Below are 21726 nucleotides of genomic sequence, written 5' to 3'. Positions count from 1 at the left end.
AGTGCTTAGTCCCCAGTTTAGCTATGTGGTTGCATCTCATACATGTGTTGTACGTCCATGTGTAGGGGAGAGGGTTGACTATGTACATGTGGCAGCTGTGACATTGCCACATGACCCACATATTCCACAACTGTACCATAGAGGTGACTGACAAGTGACCTTTGCACATGCTACCATAGTATTGTGATTGCCATGGTGATTAACAGCACGTAGGGCCAATGGGGAACAAGGTACAGAAGGTGAGTATGTGAGGGTGTAGTGCCTGTGATTGGTTAGCACTGGCATATATGACTGCTCACGTGGACAAATGTCAGGTAAGTCATATGCAATGTGTCACAGGCAACGTAAATGTGAACAGGACAAACAGTGACGTTCTGTCAAGTGAGACATGGACATACATATAGTAAGCTATGCAGATGTCACTAGGAGTCCACAGAAGCTCTGTAACTCTGCATTGCAGGTGGGATCAGTGTTCCAGGGTAACTGCAAGCAAACATGCATGCAAACAAAGCTACAGTAAGCAGGGCTGCATGTAGTCCATTGTACAACAAACAAGCTGTGCCACTTCCAGTAGGTAACAGTGCATATATGCAGGCACTATACACATGTACATGAAAATACACAGGTCAGATGTCTAGGGTCCAATCTCAGCGCACACAAGTGTACAGACCATGTACCATCAGGATGTACAATAACTGGATGGAAACCCAGGTGCTCTTACCTGCAGTAATACACATGTCAAATAACAGACACTGAGCCTTGACTCAGTGGTTCCATACTTAGTAGGATGTATGCTACCTGTCCTGCCACCACAGTATCCCTGACATTTATGGGGACTCTCCCTCCTGTGAAAGTTAGTTTTGTGTGTTGGGGCTGTCTAGCATGGTATGAGATGTGAGCTTGCAGTGCTAGGGTGCTCCTGTGTGTCCTGTACCAGTCGTGTTGTACTGCACACATATCAACATCCTCAAACATCCGCATTGCAGAGTCCAGTGTGGGCAACATGCCACTTGCAGTTTACATGTCCATCATTGCGTATCAATACTTTCATTACCTTATCCCCTGTGCTACCTATGTATGTAGCCTTTTGTTGACATCCTTACCACCAGTATGCTAACATGTGCAGATGATACACTATGGTACTTACCATGGGTGTAGACAACAGTACAAGACAATCATACCCTTACTGCATCAGGCATGCTGGGATATACCCACAATTATATCAGCACACAGTACTGTTAACAACATGATACTATTACTACACGTCTATGCAGTCACCCTGTGCATCAGCAACATGTTAACTTGTACCTGCACTGATGTTACAGATTGCAGGAGGTGGCACAGTTTCATCATATGCACAGGGTGTGAACTTGGTATGCCTGAGTCTGCCACTGATACCACCAATTGACATGTATGCGTATGTGTGTTGGTGAGGGACAGCAGTACAAGGTGGGGCAATGTTGATGCAGTGTGTGCGTGTATGCGGTAGCTCTAGGTGTTGTCAATTCGCATGTGTGTATGGATGCACACAGTTCCACCTCATGGCTGCCATATACTGGTGTTTCTAGACAGCCACAGACTGTACCTGCCAGGTCATACAGATCAGTGTCTCTGGCCACGGACATGGTACCTGTGCCTTGCAGAGGTGCTACAGACCGTATCCGGTACCAATCCAGACTGGGTACTGTCATCAGAAGCAGGTGTTCGTTGACTGGACACAGATCCCTCTCGGGCCTGTCCAGAGCCACGTGCACATGGTCTCCTGGGGCGGTCTGATGACAGCACAGACCCAGCATTGCTGGGGCTGCTGCTGGCACTATGGGGGCGGCCGCGGCCCTGTTGTCTTCCCCGACGACTGCCAGCTGTTGCTGACATACGCCCACATCGACGCCTCAACCGTCCACCATCGCCCTGGCTCATGGACATGTAGTTGTGGAACCAATCTAATATGTCCCCACAACGTCTGTCTATGACATTGGTGAAATTACGGATGGCAGCCGCAATGTCACGCATACTGTCAGCTCCCTCAGACCCTGTCTGGTGTACCGTTCCATACGTGACTGTGCCTGCATGACAGCCTGAAACATAGCTGAGGTGTAAGACCTCTGTGGGCACGTCTGACAGGGGTAGTACACCCACGGATGCTCCCACGAGAACCCCTGGACATCTGTCTGTGTGGTACCATCTCAAGGCCATGCCCATGGCTGCTGTGTGGGAAAGCATGTGCCACAGATACCACATTACCCTGGTCAATGCCCACTGTATCCTGTCCATCACCTAGGGACATTGGTGACAAAGAGTGTATTGGCAGGATAACTGTGCGCATTGATGGGGTTGACAGCTGTGTACTGTCAATTGGCTGACCAATGACGGACCCTGTCATACCTTCCTGTGCCATTACACAGATGCCATCATTATCAGTACCCGTGGCACCTGATTCAGGTTCCCTGCTGCATGACACCAGAGCAGCACCAGAACCTGTGGGAGGGAAACAGGAAACACAGTTTACAATGTCTACACAATGTTACCAGTGATGCACACATGCACAGGTGCACACGTGCACAGATGCACAGGTGCACACATGCACAGGTGCACACATGCACACAGTTGCACACATGCACACAGTTGCACACTTGCACACTACTCAGTATGCGAGATATCAACACACAGACACAGACACACCTGCATGCATACACAGAGCACTACTCAGTGAGCCTAATATTACTATTACTATCAAGATTATTAAAGGTATTGTTAATACACACTCACCAGCATGGATAGGCTGCATTGCTGGTACACCGGAGGGACCTGCAGAAGTGAGGAAATTAATGTCAGTGGGCACAACTGTGCCATTGTTACTGAGTATGATACAGGTCAGTAGTACAACAGTCGCTTTTCAAAGGTCAGCTGCTGATATTGAGAATATCACACTTGCACATTAAATACTATGATGACAGCTACAAACCAAGGACACACCTCACACATGCATTAACTACCAGTGTACACAACAGTCAACTATACATATGGCATATTACCTGCACGCTCGTAGTCTTGCTGCTGTGTGGCTCCAGCCTCCATCATAATGCAAGTCTGCTGCTGCTGTTGTTGTTGGCGGGCTGGAGCCACAACACTTATGAGTAGTCCCTCCAGTCTGGTGAGTGGGGGATGTGTAGCCACCCCACCACCTGTGGCAACCTGTTGCCTGTGGATATCCGGCGCATGCTGACGGACATTTCTGATTAAATCACTGCAGTGATGTCGTACCTGCTCATATGTCCTATTATGCATACCTGTGTCATTTACCCGACGGACCAGGTCTTGCCACAGTGCAGCCCTCTCCTGCTGATTCTGGCTGGTGCGGGAAAAGAGTATTGCATAATCCCGCACCAGGCTCTGGTGTATCTCCTCATCCTCAGCTGCAGAGTATGCTGGATTGCGCTGGTGAGCCATGGTCCTGAAAAAGGAAATAACATGATATCAGCAAAATATGTCAGCAGAATTTGGCACACATACTACACATGCTACTTGACTGTTGTGATACAACATATCTCACATATATAGCATCTGTCTGTCTATTGGTGGATAGACATGTAAATGGCCAGGTATCAGTGCTCAGCAAACAACTGTGCAACATTACCTGGCACACTCCATATGACATACTACCAAACCCCAGCAGTCAGAACACGGATTCAGGTCCAAAGCACCTCCTCACTCTGGGGGTTTGTATCGAGGTACTGTATGGGGTACATCATCAACTACTGTGAGCTGACCACAAACTAATTGCCCTGGATATACATATCCCACCTCTACCACCAGCACAAACGACTACAGTGAATAAGATTTCAAATGCAAACTTTACACTTCGTAACACTGACATGGTATCCTTTAAGCCCACTGGGCCAGTGGAAGACACAACCCACAATGCTGACCCCTTCACAAATGATTTCTACAGACATCTCCGAGAATGCATGGATCATGCAATCCCATATAAGACCAAGACACTCTCCACAAAGGAAAAGCATCCTGTCTGGTGGACCCCAGCCATAGACAGATTGTATAACAAAAGATGGAAGCTACTGCAAGACAGAGCATAGTTCCATAAAGGGAAGGCATGTCTGATCAGCACTAGTAAGGAGCTATTTTCTCTCATACAAACATCCATGGGCAACTTTGACAGGGAAATCAACAGGGACACTACAGATAACCACAAGGCCTTCTTCAGTTATGTTAGCAACCTGGTCAGAAACCCTCCAATATGCTCATAGTTAGTACACAACAACAAATAATTCACTGAACCCACAGATATTAGCAACATTGTGGCAGACAGGTTCAGTGCAAGTTTCCCCCCTCCCTCTCCACCAAACTAAGACATACTTATCCCAGCTGACTGTAACCTCCCTGTCATCACAGATGTCCAGGTGAGAGCCGCCCTTAGAAAAGCAGAAAACACAACACGAATGGGACCTGATGGCATCCCCGGTTGCATGATACATGAACTCCAAGAGGAGCTAAACGCACATATAGAATTGCTATGTAACACTAGCCTGACTACAGGATATGTACCTGTATACTGGCGTACAGCAGCAGTGGTTCCACTCCACGAAGGAGGCACCTCTACATACCAATACAATACAACACAATACAATACAATACAATACAATACAATATGCTATTGCCCCTGGGACTACAGCAGCATACTCTTCTGCTACCCTGACCATTGTGACACATGTGATGTGATGGTACCTGCTCCTGTCAAACAGTTACACAGGGTGACTCATATGGCATATTACCTATCTGACTAACATTCAGCAGGGGTATGTGTGACATGTACTCATGGGGAGTCTTGCTTCTTAATGCTGTGTGGTTTATTGCAGGGTATGTCTTATCTGTGGGTAGGAACCTGTACCTCTGCCATGTGCTCTCTACTGCAGTGTCACAGACGACACACAGCAGTCAATTAGGTTATGGATGGTGTGAGGTGTTACTATGGTTGTTGGACATCTATCATGGGTGTGACTTAAGTATGTAAATCCAGGAGTGGTAACCTCTATGTGGGTAGTATGTGTGTACTCTGTGGTGGTGTTAGTCACTGTGCATTGATAATGTGTTTGAGTGCATTGTCACAGTGTTGTACATGTCACTGTGTCCTTCTCCATATCTGTAGCTGTCATGTGAGGTACATACCGTGGCAGCCATTGTGTGGTGTGGAGGGGTACACTGACCTACATGTCCATAGCTGACACACCATGTCTGCTGACCCATACCATGTGCAAGTATTCCAGGAATAGTGTGCCACTGTGAATATCATTGGGGGGACTATTGTACACATTTATGACCCTGTTCACCCCTGACACATGCAGTGGTGGGCAGCCAATCACATATCTGGGGGTTACTGGTTTGGGTGATTTGAAATGGGGTATGGTACTCCAGTTTTGACACTGGTGTTCACTCCGTGCCTTTGTCACCAGGCACCTGTTGCAATACATCTGTACACATGTGCCTCACTCAGAATATATATACATATACACATATACATATCGATGTACATATATTGCTATAGATATGGAGGGGGGGGTGTGACAGAGAGGGGGTGAGAGTGACAGAGGGGTGGGACAGGGGGAGTGTGAGATTGTCATATACAGTCATATCTGTAGATAGTCAGATCTGTCTGTCTATGTATATGTATCTACATATATCTATATCTGTATGTGTGTATTACATATATATGTTTGTACATATTCTATCTATCTACATCTGTCTATGTATTCCTACATCCCTCTCTATGTATGTATACATATATGCATATTATATATATATATATATATATATATATATATATATATATATATATATATATATATACATATATTGACATACATACGTATCCATATGATAGATAGGTATATCAACATGTTTGTTTACAAAACTGTATACACACACTAACATACTGCTAAACATACATAACTGTAAAACCTACTTTGTACATTGCACTACAACCTACATTGATATGTGCACATAGATGCCCCCACATACATATGTATGTGCAGCCTTCACTGATAGTTGCTGTATGTCCCCTGCCATATGCACATCTTCATATACATATGGATACAGACCAATGACACATATGGAGGGTTCACAGTATGTAGACTTTTAAAGTATTACTTTACATTACCTGTGTTTGTCACAGCTGCTTGTGTTGCTGTCTGGTTTGGTGTCCTGTTGCTCCAGTTGCCAGTTGTCAGCTTTCAAGTGGTTGTTGCTGACTGGTTTTGTTTGTGTATGTTTTTTTTTTCTCTCTCTCTCTGTCTCTCCCTACCTCCACAGGGTGCAATGAAAGTATTGCATGTGTGGACTGGGAGTACAGCATGCTTTTGTAGGTATCTGCATATGTCCATGTGATGGCCTCTGCACCAATTGTTAGCCAGCATTTGCTAATTGCATGCAGCCAGTTGTGTACTGATTGCAGATCTCACTGTGATTCCAGGACAGTGCTATAAAAAGGTATGTGAGATAGGCATAGCCCTTTCAGAGTTTAAGGGCAGGGACCATGCTGGTATGCTGTGGACACTGTTCTGTGAGTGTAAAGGTTAGTATCCCTCTCATATTTCTGGCTGTGTTGTAGATTAACATTTCTCCATTCATTTCTCCAGTTTGCTGTACTAAGTGTGTATGTACACTGACACCTAAGACTACTACTACTGTTAATGTGGGTGTGTGTGCTTTCCTGTGGGACATGTGGTGTAACTGGTATATAGCAGTGGCTCTTGCACTTTGTTGCTATGGCTTCAATATTTGCCCTTTACATTCACTACTTGTATGCCTGCTATGTGTCTTGACTGTAGTGTGCTGCTGTGGCTTTCCTAATTTCCATGTACATTCACACCTTGGAATGCTTGCTATATCTGCTAGGGTGTTACTGCATGCAGTGTGGTCTGGCCATGGTGTGGGCCTTGACATCTATTAGGGTATTTGAGTATGCTGCTGAGCAGGCCCCAGAGACTCTCAGGTGCATCTTTTATCTGCCTCATGGAATGGTACATATCAGTGGGGTACACCCATTAAATTGTCTGGTATTCTGCAGTTGTGACTGTGGGATAGCATGAACATATGTATTACTACACTATTTCTGCCGTGCAAGTGATGCATACTTTCAGTACTTCATAGTTACCATTGCATGTGTTGTAACACCTTTCTGCCTACTGTTTGTACATTTCACAGGGAGTCTGTGGGGCATCCCTGTAACTCAGTCACTGTTGCTATGTCTAGGCTCTTAACTATTCAAATATTGCAGTGTCAGACCTCTCAAGTGTACAGATATTTGCAGTTTGTCCACATTTTTGCCTCATATTTTGGTCAATATCTCATAAACAGCTTTTTCTGGCAAATCACTCTGGGCTCAAGTCAGACTATAGTGACAAACATTTCAGTTTCAGACTTCATACCCTTCCAAACATCCAACAAAATGCAGAACCTGTTACTCTCTGAAGTGTCTAAGTTTGTTGTAGCATTATTTGGAATGTGTCCCTGTTTTTGGCCCTTTGCTCCACATTTTTTATTACTTAGTCCAGATGTGTTCCTGTAAGAGGTTGTGGGGTATGGGCAGTGATTATCCTGCTGTGAGTATGTGTGTGGCTTGCAAGGTGCTACAGTGACATTATTACCTACTAGCTACCAACTAGCATGGCTGCTTCTGTTCACACACTACTATTCTAGAATTCCACTACATTTGACAGTAAATGTACATGACATGCTTTGTGTACTACACATCCTATATTCCCTTTACATTCATTCCTACTATTACATGATATATTTATTGTAGCACAGTGTTCTTATATAACAGTCATGGCTTAGTGGTAAGTCATGCAGACTACTGTTTCCAAGATGTTCATCATGTTTCACTATTGCAGTCATGACTGTAGGGTTCTCCCCTGCCGGCAGGCAGTCCTCGGTCGGCCAGAATCCCAAAGTCTGGGTCCAGCGTCGGCTGCTCAGCCATGCTTCCTGACGTCAGAGCGCCAGGAGTACAAAGCTGACAGCTGACGCCATGTTCTCCAGTCTTTCTTGCCGTGCGGTGATAGCAGTTCGCAAGTGCCGGTCGGCTGACTCCTGACAATTTTTACTAAAACGTACTTCAGTCCGAAGACTTTCTTCTCCTACTCAAAGCTAAGTACCCTGTTGGGGAAACTTTTTTTCTTGCTCCAGTCCGATGTCAGAAAAAGTTAATAATTGTATTTCATGTGGGAAGCAAATACCTCATAAGGATTTTCATTCTTACTGTATTCCTTGCTTAGGCCCTGACCACGACGTAGCTAGTTGTCAGTTTTGTGCTAGATTCAATCAACGTACAATTAAACGAAGGTATGATTTTGCATTTCATTACTTCGGTAGGCGTTTTAATTACAAAATGTCATCGGATACGGTTCCGGCTACCGGATTTCACAAACGACGCAAGGACAAAGACAGGCCTCCGAGGTCCAAATCAGACGATATCGTACAAGCAGAGCCAGCTTCAGGTTCGGCCGTTGTCAGTGAGGCGCTTTTGCAGCCCAAGCAGAGCCAGCTTCAGGTTCGGCTGTCATCACTGAGGCGCTTTTGCAGCCCGTGTCGTCGGCCATTTCGGAACCGATGGCCGAAACGGACTCCCACGAGGAGCCAACTAGGCCTTTGAATATTTCTGTTGCAGGACCTTCGGACAATGCTCCTTCGGATGGGTCCGGAGCCGCTGTGCAGGTACCGGCTTCCGAAGGGGTTTTCAGGCCTACTCAACTTCTAATAAAGGCAAAGCCAAAGACAAAGGCAAAGACTCCTTCCAAATCAAAGACTGCAGCCCAGGCCTCTTCTGATCCGGCACCCAAGTCTCAGAAACAGTTACTCAAGATGGCTGAAGACTTACTTACTATGATTAGGGGTACACATCCCCCTCCAGATAAAAGGCCAAGGCAGGAAGTGTATTATGACTCCTCTGATCAGGCTTCTGTTTCTTCAGTTTCTTCTTCTGACCAGGAATATTCTTTCCCTCCTTATGAGGATTCTGATGCTGAGGAATCCATTCCTTCAGCTTCTCCCCATGAGGATTTCTCTTTTGGGGAAACTTTCCATGAAATGAGGGAACATTTTCACTGGGAAGGACAGGAGTACTCGGAATCTAAGAAAAGACTTAGGGATTTTCTTCTTCTGCTACTTTATCTATTAGGGCTTTAAACTGTCAGTTTCATATGCTGAAATACCAAAAATTTCTTCTGTCTGTTTTAAAACAAAAGTTAACTTCCATTTCCGCCTCTGCAGATGATAAGGAATTACATGACTTAATGCATGCCACTGAGCAAGTTGGGAAGCATGGTTTACACTGTGGATTTGATGCCTTGGAGGCTTCTTGTAGGGCTGCTGCCTCTGGCACAGTCATTAGAAGGCATGCATGGTTAAAGGAACAAAACTTGCCAGATCAAGTAAAAGCTAAATTATTGGATGCTCCTGTTCAGCATAATGTTTTGTTTGGATCTAAAGCTGAAGTGGTGATAAAGAAGATGGAGGACAAGGCAAAATCCATGCAAACGGCCAAAGATTTCTTACAAGTACAGCCACCCAGATTTAGTAGGAATTGGCCTACTAAAAATTGGTCCTTTCCCAATTCTGGCAGGCCTCAGAGGGGTAGGTATAGATGCTCCTGAGGAAGACCTCAAACACAAGCCTCTTATAGACCAAGACAGTGGACTGCTTCCACCCCTAGGGGAGCAGAGGACAAGTCGCAAGCTCATAGAAAACAGACTCAATGACTCTGTTGGGCTGCAGGAACTTCTTGCCTGGAAGCCCCTCTCAGAGAAAAACTTTCTCTTTTTCACCTAAATTGGACTCATATAACCCAAGACAAGTGGGTTCTGGATGTGGTTTCAAGAGGTTACAAATTCAATTTTCATACCCTACCAAGACCAAGCGGATGGCCAGATCTTCCAAAACATCAATGGTTAGAGGCCTTAAACCAGGTGGAAGCACTCTTGGCTATGAAAGCCATAGAACTGGTTCCACTTTCAGAGATGGGACAAGGTTTTTACTCAAGGCTCTTTCTAGTCCCCAGAAAGCAAAATTCATGGAGACCCATTCTGGATCTGTCAGTCCTGAACACTTTTCTCGAGATATCAAAATTCAAAATGCTTACTCTACAGCATCTACTTCCAATGCTGACCAAGAATGCATGGATGGTAACTTTGGATTTAAAGGAGGCATATTTACACATTCCCATCAGGCAGGAATGCAGAAAATACCTCAGGTTCAAGGCCGGATTGAGGCACTATCAATTCTCTGCGCTGCCCTTTGGATTGTCTACTGCACCCAGGGTCTTCACCAAATGCCTGGCTCCAGTAGTAGCTTATTGCAGACTCAAGGGAATTCAAATTTACCCTTATCTGGACGATTGTCTTATTCAGACAGACAGCAAGGATGTCTTACTCCAACATCTAGAATTTGTTCAGAATCTTCTCAAGTTCTTGGGATTCACTGTAAACATAAAAAAGTCAAATTTGACACCCTCTCAGCAGATAAATTTCTGGGTGCTCTTCTCAACACAACAACCCAGATGGCATTTCTGACATATGAAAAACAATTACAGCTGGCTTCAACTTTCAAAACCTTGGCAACATCAACTCAGCTATCTGCAAGGAAATTCCTGCAGGCTTTGGGTTACATGGCCTCCTGCATCCTTTTTGTACCATATGCAAGACTACATATGAGGAAAATACAGTGGTACCTAAAAAGTGTATGGTCTCAGCATTGCCACAGTTTAGACATACAGATTACCGTCCTGCCTTGTCTTCAAAAGGAATTCCTTTGGTGGTCCAAGGCATGTACTCTAAACAAAGGAAAGACCTTCAGTCTGCCTCCAGCCACTCAGATACTAACCACGGACGCCTCAGATTATGCATGGGGAGCCCATTTTCAGGGCAACTGTCTTCAGGGCCTTTGGACAAAGGATCAGAAGCTCCTGCATATCAATTTAAAAGAAATGTTAGCCGTTCAGAAGTCTCTATTGGCCTTCAGGAATCTTCTACATCCAGGACAACTACTGATAAGAACAGACAACACCACAGTTATGTGGTACATAAACAAGCAAGGGGAATCTCATTCCTATCCCCTTTGCAGACTAGCCATGAATCTATGGAACACAGCTCTAGCTTGCAAACTGGACCTTCAAGCTCAGTTTCTACCAGGGAAGCAAAACTTCCTGGCAGACAGTCTGAGCAGGAACCTGTCGGACCCACACGAATGGATGCTGGACACTGAAATATTCAAGATGATTACAGCAGTCTGGGGATGTCCTCACATAGACCTCTTTGCATCCCACCTCAATCATCAACTACAGATTTTTTGCACCAGGACATTCCACGAACTAGCTTGGAAAGTGGATGCACTATCATTCAGTTGGAGAAACCTCTCGGGGTATGCCGTCCCGCCTCTACCTCTTCTTCCAAGGGTGTTATTAAAGATCAAACATGACAAGCCCAAGATGATAATCTTGCTGGCCCCAAATTGGCCTCGACAGTTTTGGTACGCAACACTGAAAAACCTTTGTCTGGAGCCCCCTTGGGTTTTACCACAGACTCCGAACCTTCTGTCCCAACACCAGGGTCTGGTTCTGCACTCCCATGTCAAAACTCTCAGCCTAGCGGCATGGTTAATCCAGGGTCTATGATTCATTCTCTCCTACCCAAGCAGGTTATGGATGTAATTTTAGAAGCCAGACGTCCTAGCACTAGAAAATCTTATGCAGGAAAATGGAAAAGAATTTGCTCATGGATGCAGGCTCGGGATTCAGATCCTCTTGTTCCTAACATTCCTCTGATTTTACTTTACCTGACAGACCTCTTACATAAGGGTCTCTCTTTCTCTTCCATAAAAATACATGCCTCTGCTATTTCTGCTCATTATAATACTGACCCTCCAATCTTTTCCCACCAGCTCATGAAACAGTTTCTCAGAGGAGCTAAGAACTTAAGCCCCCTAGATCTCCTCCCATTCCTGCTTGGGATCTCAACTATGTTTTGTAAAAGCTCACCTTACCTCCTTTTGCACCTACTACCACATCTGACATCACGTTTTTATCTTGGAAGACAGCCATCCTGTTAGCTCTGACCTCTGCCAGGAGGGTTTCAGAGTTGCAAGCTCTTATGGCTGTGGAACCTTTTATTATTTTTCATCAAGACAGGGTGTCTTTAAGGACTAATCCTACTTTCATGCCTAAGGTGGTTTCCAAAGTGGCTTTAAATCAAACTATTCACTTGCCAACTTTTTTCCCAACTCCTCAAAATAAAGGGGAAAGGATCTTGCATTCCTTGGATGTACACAGACAACTACGTTTTTACCTGGACAGAACCAAGGACATCAGGAAATCAGAGCAATTGTTTGTTTCTTATGCTTCAAGTTCCCAAGGTAAAGCCATTTCAAAACAGACAATTTCTAAATGGATTGCTCATGGAATCAGATTTTGCTATTCACACCATGGAAAGCAAATCCCACGGAGTATAAGCACTCACTCTACCAGAGCTGCTGCCACTTCAGCTGCCTTCCTCAGGGGAGTTCCTACCAAATACATTTTGGAAGCTGCAACTTGGAGTTCACTGCATACTTTTTCCAAGCACTACAATCTACCTCTCTACTCTATGTCTAGGGCAGGCTTTGCTTCTGCAGTCTTGCAGGGCCTTTTAGCCGCTCCCTTTACTTTATGACCACCTCCCTTTTATTCTGCTTTGGGATTCAACCCTACAGTCATGACTGCAACAGTGAAACACGATGAACATAGTACAGTTGTGTACACTTGCCATAAATGTAGATGTTCGAGTGTCTTCACTGTTGCAGTCTGGGTTACCCTCCCTCCTGTCCCCTCTTATTTTTTCCTTTGTGTGGTTCCCTTCTTCACCCTTTTTCTGAGGTGTATTTGCAAAGGGTATGGGATCTTACTCATTTTGGAACACCTGACATCTGGGGCAAGAAAAACTGGAGAACATGGCGTCATCTGTCAGCTTTGTACTCCTGGTGCTCTGACGTCAGGGAGCATGGCTGAGCAGCCGACGCCGGACCCAGACTTTGGGATTCTGGCTGACCGAGGACTGCCTGCCGGCAGGGGAGAAGGCTACAGTCATGACTGCAACAGTGAAGACACTCGAACATCTACATTTATGGTAAGTATACACAACTGTACTGTCCTGGGTTCGGGACTGACAGTGGGATTTTATTTTGCTTTTGAGCAGACTGCAGGACTTGTCATTCAGAGTGACTAAGGCACTTTTAAGCAGTTGTAACCGGGTTAGCGCTGGTTTGCGCGGAGCTCATGCATGCGCACTGGCGTTCAGCTCCGCGCACACCCGCTTACAACCGCTTAAAAGTGCTTACTCTTGTGCACACCCGCGCTATTTTCTTTGAAAGAAATGAAAATGGGGAGACAGGAAAGTGGTGAAAAAGGGGTCACAAAGAGGGTAAGACAGTAGGGAAACAAGCTTGGGTTTTGCAGGAGGGATGTAGGTAAGGCCCATAGCTGCCCATTTCTTCATCAGCAACAGCTGTGCATATGTTTGTAATTTGGTGTGACATTTGAAACCTTCCACCCCGAAAGAGGTGTAAGGACAACAATAATACTTGTTGTACAGCCAATTGTAATTGACAGATTCCATGTCCAGCAGACATGTGTGCAAAATGGGCAGCTATGTATGGGGCGTAATTTTTTTGTGGGTACAGAGTGCCTTTTTTTTTTTTTTTTTTTTCAGGTGAGAGTGGTATGTCAGGTACGGGAAGTCGGTATAGCTGGGGAGGTAGGTTGGGTAGGTTAACAGACAATACAAACAAGACGCATACAGGGGCAGTACAGGGGAAAATTTGAGCTACCATTGTTGAACTGAACATTCTGTACTTCTTGAACATTCTGTATTAACTGTTGGTTTGAGGTGATTTGTGATAAACATGTTTATCCTATATGTTTTTCATAGCCAACTGTCAACGGTCAGAAATGTAACAAAAAGTTGTTTTTCTTGCAGTATAAAAGTTGATGTCAGTAAACAAGTTGGTCAGAGAGGAGGAGATCATCTTGGCCAACATGCTGTGTAATCTGGTTAGCTGCTAATAAAGAAGTTTTTCATCACCTGAGGCAGATGCGACTTGTTTGAATTTTTCTTCTGACAACGTGTACCAGCACTGACTATAAAAAATTCCAATATTCCTAACCTTCCTACTTTTCCTCCCCATCTCACTTATGGCTCAGACTCCTTATATATGCATTCAGTGCTTCCAACTTACTAAGTCCAACTTGTGCCAACCAACCACACGTAATGTACTATATCAGTTACCCACCATGTCTTCTATTCCGTCTTGATGCCTGTATAACAATAGCTCTATGGATATACCTTACCTTCAGTATCTTCAATCTGCTGCTCTCCATCTTTCCCTGTCTACTGCAGATCTGCAATACTGTATTGTCTACACATTCGCTATTACCCCATGTCATTAGTTGCATTCTTGTTTGACTTATATAATTAAAGTCTAACATCTGTATAACTAGTATTATCTATTTTATTGTATCACCTATTCTGTAATGTAGTACTCTGTGCCATCACTGCTTGATTTCTGTATTTTGATTCTGTAGCTTTATCATGTTTTGTATTTTAGAGCTTTTCTCCCTGGACCTCTACTGAAAATGGGCTCACCCTGACCCAGTAGACCTCCCGGTAAACAAATGCAAATAAATAAATAAATAATTGCTGTAGTGATCATCCTACTTCCCTAATGAAAATGGCGGTGTCCTGTGTGGCAGTGGCTGCTTTGGATCCCTACAGGAAGGTGCACTATTTGCCTCATTTTTTTGTCAGAAACAACAAAAAAGAAACAGATTTAAGGACAAGAAATGAAGGTATGATTAATTACAATGCTAAGAATCTTCTGGAAATATGATCTCATATCTTGCTATGCTGCATGATTGATGAACTACTAACAGAGAGGCCTGTAATCTCAAACTCCAGGAGCTCCTGCAGCTTTGAGTCTTAGTGGAACATGGTAAAAACTGCAGAAACCTGTCTAACCAGTTGACAATCAGACAGACATGGGAAGCATATTAAAAGGAAAAGATGTGAAAGATTAAAAAAGAGAGGCTCTAGAGTAGAAATTAAGGTCATACTGAAAAGAAATTCACACAGGCCTGCATTCTATGCTGTTGGCAAATGTACACTCATTGGAGAGCAAGATAGAACTATTTAAGGATGGATGTTTCCACACAATCTAAGGTGAGAAATAGTTTTTACTTGTGTTCACTGAAACCTGGCTAAACTCCAGTATAAATGATAGTGCAATATATGTGGAGGGGATGTCATTATTTTGTGCTGATAGAAGTCAGTCTCTCTGTGACAAATCTTGTGGAGGGGGTGTTTGTGTGTACATCAACAACAACTGGTGTACAAATTGTGAAATAATTGCCTCTCACTGCTCAGAGAACATTGAGCTCATGTCACTAAAATGCAGATCCATATTACCCCATTACCATCAACATGTGAACTTTGCAACAAGAGAGGAGAACACTCCCGATAAGGTGTGCACAAACATAAAACTGGTCTACAAAGCAGAACATTATCCACATCTGGGCAACTCCAGCCATCTGGCCATCATGCTGCTTCCTGCATACACACCACTGCTGAAAAGAGGCAAACCTACTATCAAAGAAGTAAGGATATGGCCTGAGGGAGCAGTCTTGGCACTACAGGACGGTTTTGAATGTATGAACTGGTCAGTGTTTAGAGATGAAGCTGTAAAGAACCACCATATTGACCTGGAGGAGTATACAGAATCTGTAATGGCCTGTATTTCAAAATCTGTTGATGATGTAACAGTCATCAAATGTATCACCATGCAAGAAATCCTGGCTATCTGGTGAAGTATATGAGCTTCTAAAGGCACAAAATTCTGCATTTAAATCAAAAGGTAAAGATGTCCTAAGATAGGCCAGAGCAATTCTAAGTAGAGGTATAAAGAAGGCTAAGAGGACCTACGGACGTAAAACTCAGGGATACTTCTCTGACCAAAGGGACTCCAGACATCTCTGGCAAGGCATTCATGTCATAACTGACTACAGGCCTGCATCCATGTGCTGACAACACAGAATTTCTGAACAAACTAAACACCTACTTCAGCAGATTTGATATGGACAACAATACTGTGCCGAATAAGCTACCTGTCAAACAGGGTGAGGAGGTGCTATGTCTAAGAACATCTGATGTTCTGAAGATCCTGAGGTGAGTAAACTCAAGAAAAGCAGCTGATCTTGATAATATTATGGAAAGGGTTTTAAGAGACTGTGCTACCTAACCGTCCAGTGTACTAACAGATATATTCAACACATCCCTGCAACTAGTCATTGTACCCAAAATACGACAATCATTGCCTTACCCAAAAAGTCCCAGCCAACAAGCCTAAATGATTACCGGCCAGTTGCTCTTACATCAATAGTAACGAAGTGTTTTTGAGCGGATGATAAAGAACCATATCTCTTCAAGCCTACTTGCAACACTGGATTCATTACAATTTGCTTATAGGTCTAACCACTGCATGGCTGATGCAATAGCTATAGCACTTCATGAATCCTTGGCACATCTAGAGAACAAGAACTGCTATGTCAGAATGCTGTTCATCAGTTTTAGTTCTGCCTTTAACATTGTCATCCCCCAGAGTCTGATACGGAAGCTGATTCAGCTGGGCATCAACACCTCCCTATGTAACTGGATACTGGACTTTCTCATCAACAGACTCCAAAAAGTATTTGTGAGAAATAACAGTTCACTCAGTATTACAAGAGCACGGGTGTCCCTCAGGGCTGCATCCTGAGTCCTCTGCTGTTTGTCTTGTTGATGCACGATTGCATGGCAACAAAATCATCAAGTTCATGGATGATACCACTGTCATAGGTCTTTTCAGAAATGGTGAGGAAAATCTCTACAGGGATGCAATAGAGCATCTGATAAGTTGATGCAACAACAACAGTTTGGCCTTAAATGTAAGCAAGACCAAAGAATTAATAGTGGACTTCAGGAGAACTCAGGTGATACATCAACGTGTGGAAATTAAGGGGTGGCAGTGGAAAGAGTCAAAAACACCCAAGTTCCTGGGGGTACACATCTCAGATGACCTATCCTGGTCAACTCATATTAGCCACACAGTGAAGAAGGCACAACAATGTCTGCACTTCCTATGGGGACTGAGGAAGGCAAACCTGTCTCAGTCCACCCTCAAAACCTTCTACAGGAGGACCATTGAGAGCATCCTCTCAAATAACGTCATAGTTTGGTATGGTAACTGCAAAGAATCTGATCGCAAGGCTCTCCTGAGGGTAGAGAGAACAGTGGAAAAAGTCACTGGTTCCTCGCCCCCATCCATGGATGATTTGCAAGAGACTCTATATGTGGAAAGGGCTAGGAAGATAATTAACAATCCCACTCATCCTGTCCATAACATGTACTTCTGCCTTTCCTTGAGTAGGTGGCATCACAACTTGCAGTGCAAAACATCTCGACTGAACAGGAGCTTCTTCCCTCTATCCATAAGGCTGCTGAACTTGAATGCCAGGCATGACAGTGAATAATTAGATCAATATACCACTTGCTATGAAGTATCAGTTATGGCAGTCACTCTGGAGAACTGCTTCAATAACTGGTACAGTTAGCCTTATTTCTTATGGTATTACTTCCTGAGTATGCAATAGTCAGGAGTAAGTCACCACTCCATACATGTGCAATATGAACATCAGTATATGTCATACCACAACTGATGAAGTGCAATATTCTAAGCAATCATAATGTGAAGTCATAGTCTTGCAGTACTTACTATATAATATTGTCTAATGTCTTCCTTTACAGTTGTGGTAACCTATTGTGTTGTTTATATTTATATTTTTACTGTGTATGTGCATTAGTCTTACTGTCATTCAAACTATTTGTTCATTGTTATGTCTTGCATAGGGACCAAAGCAATGTAATTTCATTCAGCTTGCTTTGCTGTGTATATCTGATTGACAATAAAGTTTACTTTGACTTTGACTGACTGACTTCTCAGGAAAACATTTTGAAAGGCACTTGAGCAGAATAGAGGCAGAGACCCCTCATGCATGAATGCTGGACAGTGATGTATTAATGGATTTGGTCTGCAGGTGATGCATTCCAAAAACAGGCCTTTCTTTTTCTCCAAAATTCAGACAGAGCAAAAAGTTTTGCTCCAGGGCACCAACTACATGGGCTTGGTCAGCTGATGCCTGCAGTGCTGTTTCAGCTGTGAACCTCTTGACCATAAACAAAGGGTCACTTTTACACCCCAACTTGAAGAACCTAAGATTGACAGTTTGGTTGATTTAGCTGTCATTCCCTTTTGTTTTTCCAAGGATGTGTTTTCTATCTTAAGGGAAGCTTGAAAGCCAAATACTATGAACTCATACCTAGCAAACACAGAAATAATTATCTTTCCCTGTTAAGAGAGGAGTAGTCTGGGCCCATATCATGCTTTGGTGCACACAGTCTTCAAATAGCTGTGAAACCTTTACAGATCAGAATTTCCTTATACCTCAGTGTTGGTTTGTGTGTCTATAATACACCTCTCAACTCATAGCACAAGAATTCTGAACAATGTCTAAACCAGTTGGGGGGACCCAAAATCAAGGACAGATATTGCTCAAACTTTGAAGGTTGCTAGAATTGCAGTTTTTTCATTAGCATGTGTTTTCTGAAGGATATGAAGTCTGACACTCAAATGTCTGTCATTGTTTAGTGACTTTAGTCTTAAGTGATTTGCTGGAAAACCATAACATTTTATGAAAAACCGACCAAAAATGAAGCAAAAATCTGGATATTCTGTAAAACTATGGATAGTTAAAATGTGCAATCTCAGTCTGCCTGTCTTGTAAGTCCCCCTCTTTATTCTTTGTTGTCAGTGAAGCAGTCTCTTAAAGGAGTCCTACATTTGAGGCCATCCACGAAGGAAGTTTCCCATCCACTGGACCTCAGTTGTGCCCTAGCGAAGTTAGCATTACAGCCCTGTGAACCAGCTGCTGCTGCTGTACCCCTCAATTACCCAACCAGGAAGATGATTTTTCAGTAGTCCTTACAAGAATTATAAACTGTACATACAATGGTAGGAGTAGAGCAGATTTTGCCACAGATGTACAGCTGGACATGCACCCCATGGTGGGGGTCTTCTAGCCATAACTTGGGTAGCAGTTGGCTACATGGCAACAGGTAACAGTAGGGGTGCTCCTTTCCTAACCATCCCTTGTCACCACTGGAATACCTTTCCTCTTTAGCATATTCTTCAACTGAGACATCAAAAACCTCCTTCATTATCTGGCTTGCCAAATATACCAATGATTGGAAAATTGGGAGCATTGTACTTAACCCAGCTAACATCACCTTGTTTCAAATAGCAACTAATGTTGCACAGTAGAAATAACCTTGCATTCAATGTCAGAACATGCAGTATCCTGACATTTGACACCAACCTCCCATACACATACCAACTGTATATAATATTGCAACAGACAGCTAAAAACTGATGAATTGATAAAAGACATTGGAGACCATGCAGACAATGACATTTTGTTTGAGATCCATATAACCATTGCCAAGAGTATGGAGATGCCCACCCGATCCTCCTTAGTGTGAAAAACTATGTCAAGGTAATTGTTCTGTGTATAGCTCTCATAAGATCAATTATTGAATACTCCACAGTGTCTTCCTAACTATTCACATGCCTTCCAGTGTAGTTTGAAATGTTACAACATTTATTCACAAACAGCATAAAAGGGTAAACATCTGTTCTATGCTAGTACACTCTGTGAATGTAAAATTGTGTAATGAGTGGTGTACTTCAGGGATCAGTACTAGACCTTCTACTGTTTGGCATTTAATTTGCAGACATCCAAGCCAATATCGTAGAAGTGTGGTTGATTAGGTTTGCTGATGACTTCCATTTGAGTACTGTTATCTGCTCATCCGCTGATACTAAATGGGTCCAACAAGGTTTGGAATGTGCACATACCTGGTGTTCTGAAAATGGTTTAAAGTTAAACTGAAAAGTGCAGATTAGTAGCATTTGGCAAAAAAGCTGCTCCTGCCTGATATGTTATAAATAATACTCCTCTTCAGACAGAACTCATGAGAGACCTGGGTATGTTGACAACTCCCTCTCTCATTTGAACATCATGTTTCCACAATAGTCAGGAAATCCTTCTATCTGGCCCAGATAATTACCAAAGGGATATCTTCAACAACCAAGTAAATCATCCTAACTCTGCATTCTTCCCTTATCAAACCCACCACTGAAAACAACGCCTCATGTTTTTATGTACAGATCTAAGCATATCACTCAGCTGGAAAGGCTCCAAAGATTTCTAACCAAGAAAATTAAAGATCTCAAATCCTTCAACTATCCCAAAAAACTAGCATGACTCGCTTTATGCTCAGTACCCTACCAGCTGCTCGGAACTGACCTGTGTCTAGCTTTTTGATCCTTGAAAGATGCAATCCTATCTGACCTTTTTCCTTCTCTAAACCAGTGCTTCTACAAACACTCACACTAGAAACCTAAACCTACACCAAAACATAAATAAGAGTAGTTGGAGAGATAGTTTCCTAACACAGCATATGGAATACCCCACTAAAGTTCAAGCTAAGTACTACTTTGGCTGTCTTTAAGGATAGTCTTAATGACTGTATGGACAGACACAAATTTACAGCAGCTTGCTGCTTCTCCTTTACCTAGGATCTGTTTAGTTAGTCCTCCTTTCCAGTTCCTGAACTACTTCCAATTCATCTTCTTACCTACTTTGGTGTATCTCTCACTGTAATATACTCCTTTGCCTACAGAATCTCTATCGTGTTACCATCCTGACCCTTACAGCATTTCTTTCGATAATCCTTACATGTACTTCTATCTTTAATAATTGTACTCTCTTCCCTTTGTCTTACAACCCATATTTAAACGTTTTATTCTTTTATAACAATAAAACAAAACTGCCGTATTTCATGTTTATATATGACTGTGTCTGCTGTACTAGTAATGTATAATACTAACCCAGAATTTTTAGAGTAAACTGTTTAGAATCTACTGTAAATTGTTATCCACCCACATGATAAATTGTATTATGTCTACTAATGTATGTATGCATACACATAACTGTAAAACCTATTAATGTCTGTACTTGTTTGGAGCTTTTCTCCCCAGGCCTCCACTGAAAATGGGTTCCCGACTCAATCAGACTTTCCCAGTCACCAAATGTCAATAAAGAGATAAATAAAGTAAGGCCCTGCTTGATTTGTGAGGTAAGCAGTATTAAGTGCTTGGCAAGGGTGGCAAGAACATTTAAGTTTGTCTACTAAAAGGTGTATATGTTACTATGTTCCTAAAGAACTTCAAGGTTTATGTTATAGCGATTAACTAGCAAATCTTACATATTATGACATCTTCTTAGAGAAGACCTATATGTAGAATTAGAGAAACACTTACTGTATGAAACCCTTTGGTTAAAATTCTCTCTCTTCTGATCTAAACATGAGGATATTGAGTCTCAGTAGAGATTAATAGCACACATAACAGTTCACACCTGTAAAGTAAAATACCCTTCTCATTTAAAATTGCCTGATTAGTCCATACCTTCAAGAAGGAAGTGAATGGCTCCATGGTTGTATATGTGCCAATGAGGAATCTGGGACAGCAACTTTG

General features: G+C 43.1%; 1 protein-coding gene across 2 annotated transcripts in view; it reads left to right on the top strand.

Annotated features, from left to right (window-relative positions):
• Window positions 1-21726, top strand: part of SCNN1G (sodium channel epithelial 1 subunit gamma) — a 1228370-nt gene that overhangs the window by 841704 nt on the left and 364940 nt on the right. The window lies entirely within an intron of this gene.

The sequence above is a fragment of the Protopterus annectens genome, chromosome 12.part0 (genome assembly GCF_019279795.1).
Source record: "Protopterus annectens isolate FY-2018-M chromosome 12.part0, PAN1.0, whole genome shotgun sequence".
Classification (NCBI taxonomy): domain Eukaryota; kingdom Metazoa; phylum Chordata; order Ceratodontiformes; family Protopteridae; genus Protopterus; species Protopterus annectens.
This window is presented reverse-complemented; position numbering and strand designations above follow the sequence as displayed.